This window comes from Pecten maximus, unplaced genomic scaffold (genome assembly GCF_902652985.1).
Source record: "Pecten maximus unplaced genomic scaffold, xPecMax1.1, whole genome shotgun sequence".
Classification (NCBI taxonomy): Eukaryota; Metazoa; Mollusca; class Bivalvia; order Pectinida; family Pectinidae; genus Pecten; species Pecten maximus.
In genome coordinates this window covers 33,526-51,620 of record NW_022979454.1, presented here as the reverse complement: position 1 = coordinate 51,620, position 18,095 = coordinate 33,526, and positions in this window count along the sequence as shown.

Sequence of the window (18,095 nt, the reverse complement as noted above, 5' to 3'; positions counted from 1 at the left end):
GTATAATCAGTGCAACATGTAGCTGTGCATCCCGACAATTTCTTACGATAATTATTATTTTTTAAATGAACACCGATTTCCGATTGGTTGAGGCTTGTCTGGACAAGTCCCACTAAAGTACAAAACCTATGTTAACGAAAATTGGCATGACGTTATGCCCAGCTAAAATAAACACAAGTCAAATAACAATATTATCAGGAGTATTAAATATTTGTTACCGAGCCGATAGTATATACAATGTATATAATAAACATATCTATAAATTTGAGCTGGTTTTGGATCGATTGATGTCTTAATATTTTCATTCATAAAATTACTGGATATGTTATGATTAAACTTACCAATAGCCTATTCACCTATAGACGCCCACAGGGGTATTTGTTATCGCTTGATATACATCTCTAGTTATTTTTTTCGAATTTTTGAGTTATGAGTTATGACTTATCCAACTGAAAGTTTAACTTCCCAATGATATATTTTACCGTAACGACCGACCCACTGAAAACAAAAGAAAATGATTTTTGTATTAAAGATATCATACAACAACTATTAAGCCGGGTGGTGCTTGATCTTTTAGGCTATAATGGCAGTGTGTATTCCTGGTTCTGGCATCATTCGACTTATATTGAACATTTTCAAAGATAATCAGAAATTTTAGTTGGCTGTTAGCATTTAGTAATTACAAATGTAAGATAGCAGTGTTTCCTTTACATGTACTGTTTCCCTCAAATGTATTTCAAATAACTTTCTTCAATCCAAACAGAGACTACTTTTTTCGGGAGTCAGAAACTGACTATTAAAGGTCAACACAGTCCTGAAGTATCCACACATACTAGGGATGAATTTAAATATTATCCTGGAAGTAGATTATACGTTAAGTATGGTATCGGTTGCGTTGTGAATCTTGCATTTATTGTATGGGTGACCTATCCTACTAAAACATTCTGCAACTTTACACAGTTTGCCATTTTCTCCTGGTAAGTAGAGGTTAAATCTAACATTTGCTCCTCACATATGTTCAAAGAGATTTCTAAGCAGATAACAAATATTTGTGTGGCAAAAATTCTAAGAACTTATCAAATAATATTTGATTGTTTTAATTGTAGTGTTTGATAATGGAGTATGTATTGTGATAGTTTCATCTCTACACATAACATAGATGAAGAACATAGAATTAACGTTTCTTTTGCAAACTTTAAGTACAACGTTTATTTGTTATTTGTAACAATTGAAAATAAAGAATGTTTTTAGAAGTAACTCATGTTGAATGGATTGTGACTAGCTTAATATTAACATCTTCTTTGCATCATATAATGAACTATAATGCAACACTTTGTTTTTTTTCAAATCATTAACAAGAACGCAACGTTGCTTCGACTAATAGTTTATATCTAATTTATTTATAATGCACGGCCGTTTATTGCTATATAACTTGATTTGCATCAGAATAAATAAACACCATCATCATCATCATCTTTTTTAAAATGAAATGTATAAACCCTGTTACGTGTATCTGCATTTTAGTCAGAGTCAATTGGGGATATACTGCAACCAATTTTCTCTTTTGATTATTTGAAATGTGAGAGATATAATTTGCGTTCTTTTGAACAGACATTTGGGTATTATGTAAAAAAAAAATTCAGAAGCTCTCCGTCAACATCAAGTATATTTTTCTTGAAAATATGTTAGAATTATTTATATGTAGGAAGGAAGGTAACTCAAATATTGACACGTTAGTATTTGCTATTTATATCTTAGCTTATATTTAAGGCCACTATCTGATGATCTGGGCTATTCACATCGTCGTCACTCGTACATTCTATGCAGGCCGTAGACAATTATTATTGTTCATATGACAAGCGACCATGTTTGATTGGGACAGTGGTATATTGCTTTCGTTATTTCTTGTGAAAAACAGTAAGAATCCCAATGATTCTTCTCAAACTTCAAAAGGACGTTCCGCCCAACCCCTAGGTGTGGCAATTTGATTTTGAGTTTCATATCTTGATTCACAGAACGTTCACCTTTAATATTCCATGTTGATGTTCTTCCTGGCGCCCCATGAATATCTTTTTTTATTAGTATTTTTTTAATTCGATGTTTTGTTTTCATATATTTTCAATGTCAAGATTTCAGAACAGTGTCTATTTGATTTTATGAAAAACAACATGCTTTTGAAGAATTGCAAACGAAACCCAGAAATATATAATGAAAAATATAATTACTTAGTGTAGTATTATCCTTTTGGTCTTGACCAGCACATTGTTTGGCTACAATCGCTAGGAACAAACACTTCAGCAAAAGTCCTGAAAATACATAAACATTTTGTAATATGGATTGTTAAAAGAAGAAAGAAAAGAAATGATTATCAGTTGATATAGGTGCTTTCTTCCTTTAAGGTTTTCTTTCTATTTTTATACAAATCTATAGATTTAACGGGCAATGTACGGTTGAATATTAACATTTTATTTTTACTAACATTTCTTTAACATGTAAGTAGGGAAACATTATAAAATATTAGCATATATGTATATAAATCATTTCATATGATGAATTTCAATATGTTGCTTGTTAACTTACCAAACATGATGTCACGATGTAACGCTTATTCTTTTGACGTCTTCCCAAGAAACTTTTCTTCAATGACGGATAATTTGACAAGGAATTGGTGGACGTTATATATGTCTTTACATTCTAAAGACATTTCTAATTGGTCTACTACTAACCAATCGGTATGGTTGCATGATAAATATCATATACATATTTAATATATCAATTAATTTTAACTCTGTTTTCTTATTAACTTTTTGTGTATTACTTAAACATGTTTTAAGACCATTACTTATTTCTAAATGAAATCTAAAAAAATATTTAAGTTTGTTACAATAGTCAATTTATTTATCAAGGTAAACATTTAAAGTCCAGTGAGACAGACAATTAAGATTTCAAAGAAAGCATACTTTGAATTTCATTAAACAGCTAGCATGATACGAAAAAAACCAACAACTAAAAACAACAAAAAACAAAAAAAGCATCCCCAGTATCAAAATACTTCCTTGCGATAATGGTTTAATTTGACATTTTTTGGAAAGCAGACAGATGGGGACAACTATGTGATTTCCACAGATGTACGCAGATTTAAGATTTGTTGTATACACATTGAAATCTGTCCACTCAAGACGTGGCACGGATTGATAAACAGTTCAGAGAGGAAATAATAACGGAACAGTTAATACTTACGGGGGCTAGACAGGGGAACCTCAACAGAGGGGACATATTCTTAAATCTCCGAACTCGAGGCTTGTTTAGGGTTTTCTTTCAAAGGGCTGTTTTATGATTAAAGCGAGTTTAAAGGGAGATGAGTTCTTAAACACAGATCATAACCTTGGTCTGGCAATAAATCAACCATGTCAACCAAAGTATATGATAGAAACATTGGTCTAATTAAAAATGCATACATAAAAAAGGGATCTTGTCTTTGTACCACTACCACAAGGCGTTATTGATGTGGTACCAGGATTGAAATAATTTCAAACAGTTATTGATATAAAAACATTCCATAAAAATAATCAAAATATCCAACTAATCATTACATTGTTCTCCGTAGACAGCCAATTACATTTATCACCACTTAGATGTACGTCATCACAGCAATTTCGTTCTATTTAAATAGACAATATTATACGAGAACGTTCAAATGATTTGTATCAGGTAAAAACCTACCCTGTACCTGTATGTCATGCTTGATGCATCGACGGATAAAACAAAAGACACAAGATATATATATAATTGAACATTTCAATGAAGACTTAGATACAATAGAGCTAATAAAAATAAAGTTAAATATAGCATACAGCCATTTCGTCTTCCTAAGACTTGCCAGTTAGTCATTAGAATTGTATGGAACTATGATGTTCAATTAAATTGGATGCCATTTTTTTTGTAATTACTAAGATTACAATTTCTTTTTTGCTTATAATTAAAATATCGGGTACGATGTATTCAGTAGTCAATTCGTATTTTTATTTTGAATGTGGTCATTTTATTTTGTATACTATTTTTTCTACTGCAGTTATTTAATTTGATGTATTATATATGTATATAATTTAATATATAAGGTAATGAATAAGTTGTTTGTATCATTATTTTTACTATAGTAGTTTAGTCAATATGTCATTCTCTTACTTAAATTAGTGCGTATATTTCATTTAATGTTACGTTACGTTAGTAGTAAAAAAAACTAAACAACTTCCATGAGCCCGGATATACCAGTTAACGTAAAAATTTGTCTTGCTTTTGTAATTTTATCGAAATAAGATATATTTTACAATGTTTAACTTATCCAATGAATGTCTGTGATATCTAAGTTGCATTTCTAACCTGTGCTGGAGCGGGGAAATGATAACCCAGCGGTAAGTCAATGCATGTCCTAAGAGACAGCTAATTGCCGGGCCCCCTTGCTACACTGGGACGATTTCTCCAGTGTATTACGTTCAAGGGTATTGAAAGGACTACAATGCGGTCGCCTATATCTCACTACATTTTGATCGTGGAAGGCGACTAAATGTCGGTCCCCTGTAGAACCAGGAACTTTCTTATATGCCTTTTTCTTTTTCTTTTACTTTTAACAGTGAAGAGACCAACTTATATGTTCTGCCTCCAATGCAACACTATTTCTGTTCATTCCACACTGCTATTTTCTCTGCTTATTCTTACTTTAGGTGTATTCTTGACACCCGTCAATCGGAATCAAACAGGTTTTCATTCGATTGGTATGTTTAATATGGCTCTACAAAAAATATGGCAGGAATTCTACAAAGAGTCGGAAAATATGCGTCCTGGCAAACGTAGACCTTATGACTGTAAATCAGTCAAATAGGGCGACTAAGGAGGGAGTGGTAATAATGAGGATTTATATTATAACTTGTACATAGCTGTTGTCATATTACTTACAATATCGAAGATAAGCCGCATAACATTTAACATTTACCCCTTTCGTCCTCTAGAACTAGACTACATCCATATGTCGAAAAATACCTCTCTATTTGTGACTTTTAACAAGATAAACAAGACCTGCAACTTGTGTTATACTCTATAGACCCAACCATGCATGCCGAAAACATAATGTTAATTACACCAAAAATGACCTGTCATTGCGACATCTTATTTACCCTATAGATTATATCAGGTGATGAAGGGTGATTACTTTTCATGTATAATGTATGGATAATAGGTTGATATGATCATTACATCAACAAGAAAATGAAATATCGCTGTCACTTTAATTTCCATTGAAAAGTGACAAGATATACTTGTTTAATTCACACATAATAAAAGCAAAGGGATATCGCATAAGAAACGTTACCAACTAGATTTAATCCAAATAAAAACACCTTAAAAGAAGCGTAGACATATCATCGTTCTGAAAATTGTTTTAATACGTTTTACTTACGTTTTCTCTTCGTTTCTCTTCTATGATCGGTCATTTGACTATCGTGATCTTCAACTTCGAAGTTAAAGATCAACGATATAAAATAAGATAACCACATTCAACGTAAAATACAAATTGACTATTGAATACATTGTGCACGATATTTAAATTATAAAGAAAAGAAAATGGTTTATCTGAGTAATTAACAAAATGACATCAAATTTGATTGAACTTCATAGCTCCGTATAATTCGAGTAATTCAACTTCGGGTGATGCTCTAAGTGTCACTGGGGAGTCTTAGGAAGACGAAATAGCTGTATGATGCAGTTAACTTCATTTGTATTGCCTCTATTGTATCTAAGTCTGTATTGAAATTTTCAATATCCCGTGTATCTTTTGTTAAATCCGTCGATTCATCACAGTATGACATACAAGTACAGGGATACAATGCCACTTGAACGTTAACATAAAAATGTAATCAACCTAAATTGAATGAAATTGCTGTGGTGACGTATACCTAGGTGCTAATTAATACCATTTGATGTCTACTAAGAACCAGGAGGTAAGTATCTTGTCAGTGGTTTTGGCGTCATTATCATTACCAAGAAATGGGCCGACAGTGTCTAGAATGTAACCTTTAGGGAACACAATACTCATAAACTTTTGTTTTACCGCAGTAACTTTTCCGCTGAAACTCATATTCTTCACTTTTGCCGATGTATATATATATATATATATGTACCATCCAATATTACAGTGACTTTGTTGCCGAAGAATGTTTTGTGAAAACTGTATTATGATCCAACGCTTGCTCCCTAGACACGTGATCCGGACCAAGATGTGCGGGAACTACGGCTTGATTAAGAGCATCTGTAACGATCTGGAAAATTCTGCTGACGCTCGATTTGTGAATGCGGAAAAGAGAAGCCAACTGAGTGAAAGACATGTCTGTTTTGAGTTTAACCCAAAACAGCAGAAGGGCATTCTTAGATGACAATGCTATTGTACCAGTAATATGTTCGGAACATGCGTCGTGTATTTGATTGAATTGATTACAATCCCAGCCTGTCCAAGCTTGGCAATCTTCATCATCCATGTTGTCGAAGTTTAATACAATCGATGACAAGTTATTGTACAACTATGTATGATTTTGAGTAAATTGTTGATAACAGCTGTTGACTTGGTGGCTAAGTGGTGATCAACAAGTGTATCCCTCCCTGTCAAAACCGGCTCAATGTCAGGACTGATATCCTTACCAAGAAGATGACTTGAACGCACCTTGGAATTCTCAGGCATGTACAGTTTATGTTTGATAAGCAGCTGGTGTCTTGCTTTCTCACTGATGCAGCTAGAACCCTTCATGTTGTAGGTTCGACAGATGCTACATTTTCTGTTCGAAGAAGGGGCATTGTATAAATCATCTACAGAAAGATACCCGTCCAGAGTGTCAGATTCGTCAACAGAATCATCATTGTCTACGGAAGGTTTTTTCCGTTCCGGTTAATTGGCATTCTCGAATGCAGGACGTTTCTTGAGGTATCTGAGAAAGCATTTTGGACACATCTTTGCTTCTGTTGATTCAGAAAGTATGACACCTTCAGAAAGGAGAACATCTTTCACCCAGTCCTGAATTTTTTGCGGATTTTTACCATCGCCAACCTGGTTGTACTTGAACTTAACTTTACATCCCAACCCAACGCAGGAGTCCTCCATTTTCCTATTTGAGACAAAGACAACTTCCTACAGAATAACTGAACTAAATATAATTGTAAAACGTAACAGCAATTATAACAACACGCCGAGCACCATTCGCGTTGAGTAGTCAAAAGACCAAGTGGCAAAGGGAACTGTTGTGTGGCACACCCCAACGGAGGAGAAGCTTTGAAGAAGTACTGAAGACGAAGATGGTCAAGTGAGAAAAATTATGAATCATACGTAATACGGAACTATAAGTATGTTAAACATAGTAGAACATAATACATTGCCATGGACATTGTATCAAATCATTTTCATAATAAATCAATATGTTGTATTATTGTGTTTGGACCAAGGACAAGGACCATTTGTATCGCCCGTGCATTTTTTCCACATACATTTTTCAACATGGAATTACTGCCCTTATCCAGTGATTGGGCACGACTTTCTTTTGCTGGTATACAGAGGGATAGTCAAATATGTTTTTAAAACACTAACATCGATAGTACTCGCATATTATCGTGCCGAATTTGCCGCTTGATTTTAAAAATGGTATTTTGAATTTGATGAAAATTTTCGAAATTTGGTTTTCTACATCATCTTTTACTAAACTCGTTTGTTTTTTCATGGTCAACTGTTTATCATTTAAATCTACAATGTATGTACAATACCTACTCGTGAGAAAACCTTTCAGTGACAAACAGAAATACCACTTATGGGTCTGTGAAAAACACAGGTATGCTTGTAAACGAAAAAAGTGAAGTAGATGGCACTATGGGCGCGCTTATAAGGGTCAAGTGGAAAATAACATCTTGCTCCATATGTATTTTTCATAGCTTTACTGGAAAATATAGTCGATTTCAGGAAATCACTGTGGGCGGTTCTGCAACAGCACCTTTATCATAGCATTTGTCTATCACTGCAAAACAAACTACAAACTCGCATGGTATTTTTGATATATCTAAAGCCTTTGATAGGGTATGGCATCATGGACTGCTAAAACAGCTTTATTCATATGGTTTCAAGGGAAACATATATAAGTGGATACAAGGTTATATAAGCGATAGAAATCAAATTGTTGTTATAGGTGACAGCAACTCAGATATAGGTTATTTAAAGCTGGCGTTCCTCAAGGGTCAGTTCTTGGACCATTCTTTTTTTTTTAACATTCATCAACGATATATATGAAAACTTGATTTCATTGTCAAGAATGTTTGCTGACGATACTTCACTCGCATATTCCGCAAAAATCCAGAACGGAAATTGAAAACCATATAATTCGTGATTTCATAGTTATAGAACAATGGGCAAAACAATGGAAGGTTAATTTCAACCCAACAAAAAACTGACGTTGTCATGTTTAATGGTTCACAAGAAAAATAATACTAATCTACCATTCGATAATAACATTTTGACGAGCAGTAATCTACAAACACCTGGGCCCGGTTGTTCAAAACTATCGTTAAGCTAACGACATCGTTAACTTTAACGAGTCGTTAGCTTCTTAATCTGCGTTAGTTAACGACTGTGTTAAATGTTGTTGTTCAAACATATTTTACGCTGTCGCTAACTAACGCAAAACGTTAATCACTTAACAAGAAAAGTTAACACTAGCGACAGTTAGTTTCGCAATTTTTCCCACAATCCACTTGGATTCCTTGGCTGAAGATGTCTGCAAAGCAGAGGGATAGAAAGTCTAATTTTACAAGCTCTGAGAGCAACTTGATTAGTAGCAGGGCTACAGAGATGCTGGGCACCATCAGAGGCAGGCACTCTAATGACCTTACTAATACCCAGAAGCAGGACTTTTGGAAATCCTTAACTGAAGGGGTGAATGCCCAGGGGGTAGCCTGCAGGTCAGAGGAAGAAGTTAGGAACCGCTGGCGGAATATGTCTCGCAGTTCGAAAGAGAAGTTTACTAATCATCGCCTGGTGCGACAGAAGACTGGAGGAGGGCCTCCCCCAGCTGCGTTCAGCGTAGCTGAGGAGCAGATAGTCGATGCCATGCAGGACACGGCAGCTTACATTGGAGTCCCTGGTGGACAGGAGTCTGCTGTTACACAGCTTGATGTTGATAAATATTAAATTGTCTGAACATTTATGAAACTGAATATGTCATCATGGATATCAATTTTTCTTTTCAGAATGTTCATAGGATATGACTTTTTTACAGTGATCATTTTATGTTTCACAACACCCATCATTCAACAATTAACATTTGACTGATTATTCATCATTTCCCAGTGTTTTTGCTATGTACTGAATAACAAAATATTCTTTTGTATTTTTCGATGTAGCTCTACTTCAAATCTGTACTCGCAATGTAATCATCCGACACTGATGTATTGAATATAAACATTTATGACTCACTGTGGTTTATTTACAGATTTACACAATAAAGTCATTATTTTAATTCGAAAAGGAAAATTTCCCCACAAAAAAATAGTGATTTGTTCCATTTCATCAAGCATCTATTTAGCGAGAGTCCAAACATAAAAATCGCACACCCTTCATACAAACTAATGTGTCGTCTGCTGCCATTACAGCGTCTGTGACAACAACGGTCTTGTGGGTTCAGCCACCAATTCTAAATATAGTATATTTGACATTTCTTGAATTTACGAAGTATACATTCGTGTCACGTCAGTAGAATGTTGCATCAAAAGAATCAAGTGCGTAAGGCAATTTGACATACCTGTAAATATATAATAGAGAGCGTTATCCCTGTAAAATGCCAGTCTGTTTAATGGATCATGCAACACGCTAACATGATGTGTAACAGCCATTTTGTGTGGCCCCTTATGCTCATTCAAATCATACTCTCGATGACACAAACAATCCTACCCTATCTAACGCCTAATGGAGTTTTATTCTGTATTGTGATATGTCATATTCTTAAATAATATGTATATAAATTTAAATTTTAATTAGATTTACAGATAACAAGACTGGAAAATAAATTACAATTTACTTTGATTGAGATTAGAACTATAGTCTGTTTCTGACTTATAATGTTTATATATTTTTATGGGAGGTGTCTATCTTTTTCTGGAACAGCTGGTAACAGCAGTACATGTACAGTAGAGAAGTCCTGGGATGATGCCATCAGGAGGATTGCTGGAAAACCTCCTGAGCAGTTATTTGCTGATGATGCAGAGGATGATGCAGCAGTAACACCAGTGGCAGGACCATCCTCTGCATCATCAACACAGGGACAGAAAAGATAAAGATGTCTGAATTGTGCAATCAAGTTAATTACAGACTACACCTGTAAATTGTAATATACATTTACATTATATATATCCCTCAAATATTTGAAAATAATAATAATTGTTAACTGATGAATGATTTTTAATTTAGTTTTTCAAAAGCTTTTTTTAAGAATATATTCAATATATATGTGTATATTATTATCTACATTATCAAATTAATACATAACTGTTAAATAATACTATACAAAATTGATTTCTTCATCAGTCTTTTCAGATTTAAAATGACTTTTATGTCATTTTTTTTCAGTATACTGTAATTAAATGTGGGATTCTTAAAACTGTAATTGTTAGGTTGATTGTCATGTGCACATTTGGTCTTGTGAGTGATAAACATATCTAATCTAATTACAGATGCCAAGATGTGCAGGCCACAAAAACATTTCCATCGAAGAAGAAAAAGACGGCAGAAGATGTGTATTCCATCCTACTTTGAGAGAGAGATGGTAAAGACTGAGTTGCAGATCCAGCTGTTGCAGAAACTGCTGGATGCTGAAACTCATCAAGACACTGTTAGTCTTCTAGCTGCTTTGTCTCATTAGCACAAGCTTATGACACAAAACAGCTAGTCGAACTATCAATCTTGTTTAAATGTTGTAGTTGTCACTTGCTTATACAACACACAATTATCAAATATATTTAAAAGAGTTGACTAAAAAACTGACTTTTTCATGTGATATATCTTTAAATGTGATTTAGCATATTTATCACTTAGCTGTTTCACAATTTATAGACATGTATTTCACACTTTGCATTTACACAAATGTTACTTAGATATATTAAAGCATTGAACGGCTTTCAGTTGGCATTCGTATTGACTATGAATGCCAACTGAAAGCCGTTCAATGCTTATATTTACCATCTGCGATTTTTTATTTGTCTTGCGATTTTTTTTTTAATTTTCAAATTCAAATTTCAGTTGGCAGTTCATAAGTTGGTGAACTCGCAACTGAATTGGTAGGGTTATATAGTGGCAGTGCCATACAATGGTAAATATAACTATATATATAGAGTAAATTTTAAGCTCACCTGGTCTTAAGGACCAATGAGCTTATGTCATGGCATCCATTGTCTGTCGTCTATTGATTATATATTATTAAAGAATCCAAATTCAACATGTCAAACTGAATTCTTTGATAAGCAAGTGACAACTATGACCAGTCTTCTTTAAGCCATTTCCTTTTCAAAGAAGGCATACATGTACATATTTCACAATTTGGTCTCTTTAATCTAAAATGTGTTATTAGGTCACCTGAGACAAAGTCTCAGGTGACCTATTCTAATTGCCTTTTGTCCGTCGTCTGTCGTGCGTCTGAGGGCCTGAGGGGCGGGGCTAAAAAGGCTCAAATTGATTTAAACTTCAAAAATCTTCTTCTCTACTCTCAGATATGGTAGAATCAAACATTCTTCATTGATGGAAGGGTCTTAAGGTGCTTTACCAAAATTGTGAATTTCATGACCCAGGGGTCTCACATTTGCCCCTGGGGAGGGGGTAAACTTTACTATAGTTTTTATAGGGAAATCACATGTTTGCCTATAATTTGTTTAATTTTTATTAGAATTAATTCTAACATGGCAAACATTATCAACTTGTGTCCATGATGGCAGTTTGATAGTATGCACATGTTGGTCCTGACTGACCCCCATAGGCTGATGGGCGGGGCTAAAACGGGTCAAATTGACAGAAATTTCAAAAATATGTTTTCTCAAGACCCAAATAAGGTAGAATTAAATACTCTTAAATACTCTTATGGTGCTTTTCTTAAACTGTGAATTTCATGACCTTGAGGTCACAAGTTTGCCCCTGGCGAGGGGGTAAATTTTACTAAAGTTTATATAGGAAAATCACATTTTTGACTATAATCTGTTTGATTTCTATTGTAATTCATTCTAACTTTGTTAACGTAATCAGCATAGGATGACAGTTTAATGGTATGCACATGTTGGTGTTGACTGACCCCTAGGGCTAATGGGCAGGGCCAAAATGGGTCATTTAAATTAACTGAAATATTTCAAATATCAGGTGACCGTTAAGGCCCATGGGCCTCTTGTATATAAGCTGACAACAGTTGATTCATCATTGTACATAAAAATTCATTATTATATGATCTTTTCTTGTTATTAAGTGAGACTATGTTGTTACTTCTCAGGCAGCTTCGGTGTTTTAAATATTTTACTTTTTATGTTTTATGCTTTTAATCTGTGTATGTCCAACTTTAACAAAACTTGGTATCAATGTAATTAGATCACATAGTGAATAACTTACATATTACATTATATTTTTGGGGTAAAAATGACATATTCATTTGTGAATTTTGAGAATTTGTAATTATGCAGTATTGTTTAGTGTTTGTTAGTTCACTTGCCCAAATTACTTGATATTAGGCCTGTAGCATGCTGGGATATAGAGCTACCAAGTTTGTTTAAATCGATGACCTTGACCTTTTATTCAAGGTTAATTTGATCAAATGGGTTAAAATCTTCAAATGACTTCTTCTCAATAACCTTAGAGGAACGCCTACCAGTAGTCTTTAGGAAAGCATCTAATAAAAAAAAACTAGTTACACGTTTCTTCTGAATAAGTCTAGGTACGGATGAATGGAGTTGATGTAATATACCTCAGTGTCTTGTTAAGTTATTTTTTTTATTTAATGTGTCTTACACACACATATTTCTGTGGCGTATGGTTTCACATATATTTTAATCAAACAAACAATTTATCAAAGGAAATGTTTAACCTATAGGAAATATTATAGATCATCTATGTATGTTTAAATATTTCACTGACTGTTTGATACATAAAATGGTAATGAACAATCAGATTTGCTTCATAAATCATCAATTGAATAATTCATATTTCATGAAATTGTTTCAATGTATCTCATTGCTAAAATTAAATTTTGTATGATGTTTTGTACAATTCTATTCCATTCAGCTGTTAAAATAACACATTTATTTTACACCTATTATGCAATTGATTCATTTAAGTATTGATGTCTTTTTTTTTTTTTTTTTTTTTCATTGGGGTATGAAAAAACAATGTTTGCAAACTGTATGAATCCGCTTACAAACACTGGACAATTAATTAGTCCCTCACTGGTGAAACTTGGGGGGGGGGGGGGGGATATAGGTTTTGCCTGCAGCCGTCCGTCCATCAATCCATCAGTCTGTCCGGTTTAAGTCTTGAGTTTTAAGTTTTATAATGGCACACCATTTAATTAATAATGTATTTGGATGCTGCTTCACTGATATGGGATTCTTTTGGAATAAAATCAGTGTACTACTATGCTTTGCTATGCAGAATCATTTTTATTTTTCAATCCAAGGCTGTTATTACACAATTCACTTTAAATTCACTTTGAATTCTTTTACTCTGTACATTAGACATACCAAAAGAATACCTGAATATCGTTTAGGGCAGGACACATTGTTTATTCAACCCAATAGAGAATACTTGTTATTTGTAAATAAAGGCAATACTGTAAATTAAAAATTTAAGAGAAAAATTATGTAATTTATTATTTTTTAGGTCATCTGACCCGACGGGTCAGGATGACCTATAGTCATCATGATTTGTCCGTCGTCGTGCTCCATGCGTCGTGTGTTCGTCCGTCGTCGTGCTCCATGCGTCGTGCGCCGTGCATTCACATTCACATTTCAAACTTCTTCTCAAGTTCCACCAGTGGGATTGAGCTGAAACTTACCTGAAATGATGCTGGGATGGTCTTGACCAAGTGTTGTTATTTTTCGGGTCGGTCTGAAATTTAAGATGGCCGCCATCTTGAAAAACACATTTTAAACTTCTTCTCCTGTTCCATTGGTGCTGTTGAGCTGGAAATGGGTGAGGATGTCAAGAAAGGCGAGTTAACATAGTGTTGATATTTTTTCGGCCTCGTTAAAACTTTGACATGCAATGGCGGCCATTTTGTAACACGATTGCGCAATCATGGTTTTCAACCTTCTCAAATTCCACCGCTGGGATTCAGCTCTAATTAACTTACCAGAAATTATCTTTAGATGGTCCAGACCAAGTGTTGTTATTTATTGGGTCAGTCAGAAATCCAAGATAGCCACCATGGCCAACAGTGCCACTATACTTGCTACAGAGAATGCATACTACAATATAAGGGTTTTAATTTAGAGTCAGATGACCGTTAAGGCCCCTGGGCCTCTTGTTATTTATGTACACATTTATCTGCAAATGTCTACAAGGCTCTAATCTTCATTTTTGCATTTATAACAGGAGGGGGCTTATTTGAAGATAAATACTGTACATGTTATCTGGGCCATAGTTCAGTGTCTATCGTCTGTTGATTTCAGGGCCTTGCCCTAATTTAGCCAGAATTTCTGGATATTGAGTTCAAAACATTATATTGAAGCTGGCATAAGTAACAAGTAAAATGTGGTGAACAGAAAACAAAGCCAAATATTTGTTCCAACTTCCATACAAATGTATGCATTTTATAAAGGAACATTTTGGAGTAGGGCACTCCTCGCGCCCCCAACAGTTAACACCATCTTGGAGTGGGGCACTCCTCGCGCCCCCAACAGTAAACACCATCTTGGAGTGGGGCACTCCTCACGCCCCCAACAGTAAACACCATCTTGGAGTGGGGCACTCCTCGCGCCCCCAACAGTTAACACCATCTTGGAGTGGGGCACTTCTCGCGCCCCCAACAGTTAACACCATCTTGGAGTGGGGCACTCCTCGCGCCCCCAACAGTTAACACCATCTTGGAGTTGGGCACTCCTCGCGCCCCCAACAGTAAACACCATCTTGGAGTGGGGCACTCCTCGCGCCCCCAACAGTTAACACCATCTTGGAGTGGGGCACTCCTCGCGCCCCCAACAGTTAATACCCTCTGAGGAAGACTACCTGGTGAAGTAGGCACGGGTGACATGTTCTCTAACATCTTGTCCGTCCTGCGGTCCATTGTAGGCAACATCACCCTCTGCCTCATCAACAGCATTGTCTTCCTCCCCATCAATGAGTGGCTCCCTCATGGACATGGCAATGCTGTGAAGCACTGGACATGCCATGATAAGGGTGACGACTCGTTCTGGCTGCATGCGTATCTGTATTAAGAAATAACAGACATGATAAATGTATGATAACATTTATATATACAGATTTCATAGAAATTTACATTTTTCTATGCTGTCACTTGTATTGTTACTCTCACTTTTTCCTTTTCAAATTGATATATTTATCTATAAGTATATTGAATTAGTTTAATGTAAAGGTCATGAGTAATTGAATAGCTATATTAGATTGAGTCATTTCCAAATATCAATATTAATGTTTAACCCTATAAAGTATATGTGTGTTATTCAATTTGAATACATTGTACTGATAACATCACTGTCATAATGGCTTGTCCATGAAGTAAAATTGATACCTCAGAGTGAAGGATGTGGAAGCGTCTCTTCCACCTCCCAAATGTCCTTTCGATGACACTTCTGGTCCTGCCATGCGCATAATTATAATTTCTTTGTGCAGGACAATTCGGATTCAAAAATGGTGTCAATAGGAATGGTCGGCACGGGTAACCAGAATCCCCCAATAGCACATTTTCCAAATTCTGGTGTGTTTCCATATGCTGACAAACCTGCAAATCAATATAATAATACAAATGCAAAACAACGTCAAAAATAGTGGAGGAATGTTAGTTCAAGAACTGGCCCATGAGATAACTTTTATTTAAGGTCATTTCAGTTGGGTTTTTTTATGAATCTATTATTTTATTAATGAATATCATCATATGACATTGCAACTCTACCTTGATAATATGAACAATTGACATTTATATGTAATTTATTTTTTTTAATGGATCACCATCAATGACCTAAATCAATTTATATAAAAAAAAAATATGAATTACATACCTCTTTTTCTACAACTGCTAATGCCAGCTATATGTATCTCATTGTTTTTTTATAATAAAGATCACCTTTCTTAGAAGTAAATTTTAATAATATGTAACTGGTCTCTTTTTGGAATGTTATAAACTATGTTTGGTAATTAAATATATACCTGAGATGTTCTGAAAATATGCGCATCATGTGTGCAACATGGCCAACTGGCATTGATGCCCAAGAATTTTCCTGTAGCAAAAAAATGAATGAAATGAAATATTACTGTAAGAAATATAGTATATTATACATAATATGGGTAGACCATTTTTATTATTTTTTACAAATATATAATATTTATTTCACAATGATGCATGTTCACTTAGGTAGCACACTACAGTAGGACCGGCTGGCCATGGGCGATAAATATACACTATAATTGGTATATTCAGTATGAAGAAGTACATACAGGCTTCACATTTGTGAAAACAAAAATTAATTAATTGGTTCCGGATTTTAACTTTCCGGATTTTCCAAAAGTGTGTTTACACATGAAATTTAGTTTTGCCTACAGCGAAAAATATATAGGCACCTAGCTTTAGCAGAAAAGAATGGACCAAATGGGAAAGACTCACCGGAATTGTTTTATTACAAAAAAAACTGATGACATAAATTTAAAACAAACAATCCAACCTTGTTTTTCTGTGTTTGTTCCTGTTTTGTCTATTTATATTTTGTTTTGCTGTTGTTAACATTTATTATCCAGGTATTGATTTGATTTGTATTAGATATAATAGCGAGTCTTATTATGTCATGTGAAATGTATAAATATGTTTAAAATTTTGAAAAATAAAAAATAAAATAAAAATTTAAAAAATAGGTCTAATAATAATAATGAACAAGTATAATATAAATGCAATTATCATTTGTCAGTTTCATTATCTTGTCTATGGTTTCACATATGCTTGAAACCATATTTACACACTATTCCATAGCTATTGTTCAGAGGATCCGGAGTTTCACATAGTTGAAACTGACTATAGTTTTTTTTTTTTTTTTTTTATAGATAACTTGTCAATGTTGTAAGGGGCACCACGCAGAGTATCACGAGTGCATCAACAAATTTAAACTTACCGTCAGCATTACAAACACCCTGCATATTGATGCTGTGGTAACTCTTCCTGTTTACATAGGATGGCTCGTCTTCGTGTGGTGCCTGTATACGGATGTGTGTTCCGTCAACTGCACCTATTATGGAGGGAAACCCGGCGATGGCGAAAAATTTCCTCTTCCCCTTCTGGCACTCCTCTGTGGTGGGCCACTTTATAGCTTGGCTAGCATAGCAAGCCAACTTGCCACACACTGTATGAACGCACCTGGACACGGTGCTTTTATCCAGACCTTTCAATGAAATAACAAGTAAGTTGTTTGCCAAAATTATTCGGTTTTGTCATTTTTTAGCCCACCGGTTTCGTACTGATTCGTAGTACAGTATACTAATCTGTACAGTATCGTACATTAACGCGTTTCTATAAGTGAACCTTTTCACTGAAATATAGACGTCAACTGTAGGACTACTAGGGCACATTCTATTTCAAAACAAGCAATCGTCGATGACGTGTGATGGGCATTTATTACGAAAATACAACTTCAAACAAAACTTCCAATGTGTACACTATACAAATGTTAAGGGCAAGCTTATATATTTATAATTACTATTTATATAAAAGAATACGATGTTAACTGTTTCTGTCGCTGCAAGAAATCATAATCTACATTTTCAAAATTGAAAGAATGAATCAATTTTTGTTGTTGTCAATATTGGAAGAAATAACAGCTGCAATATA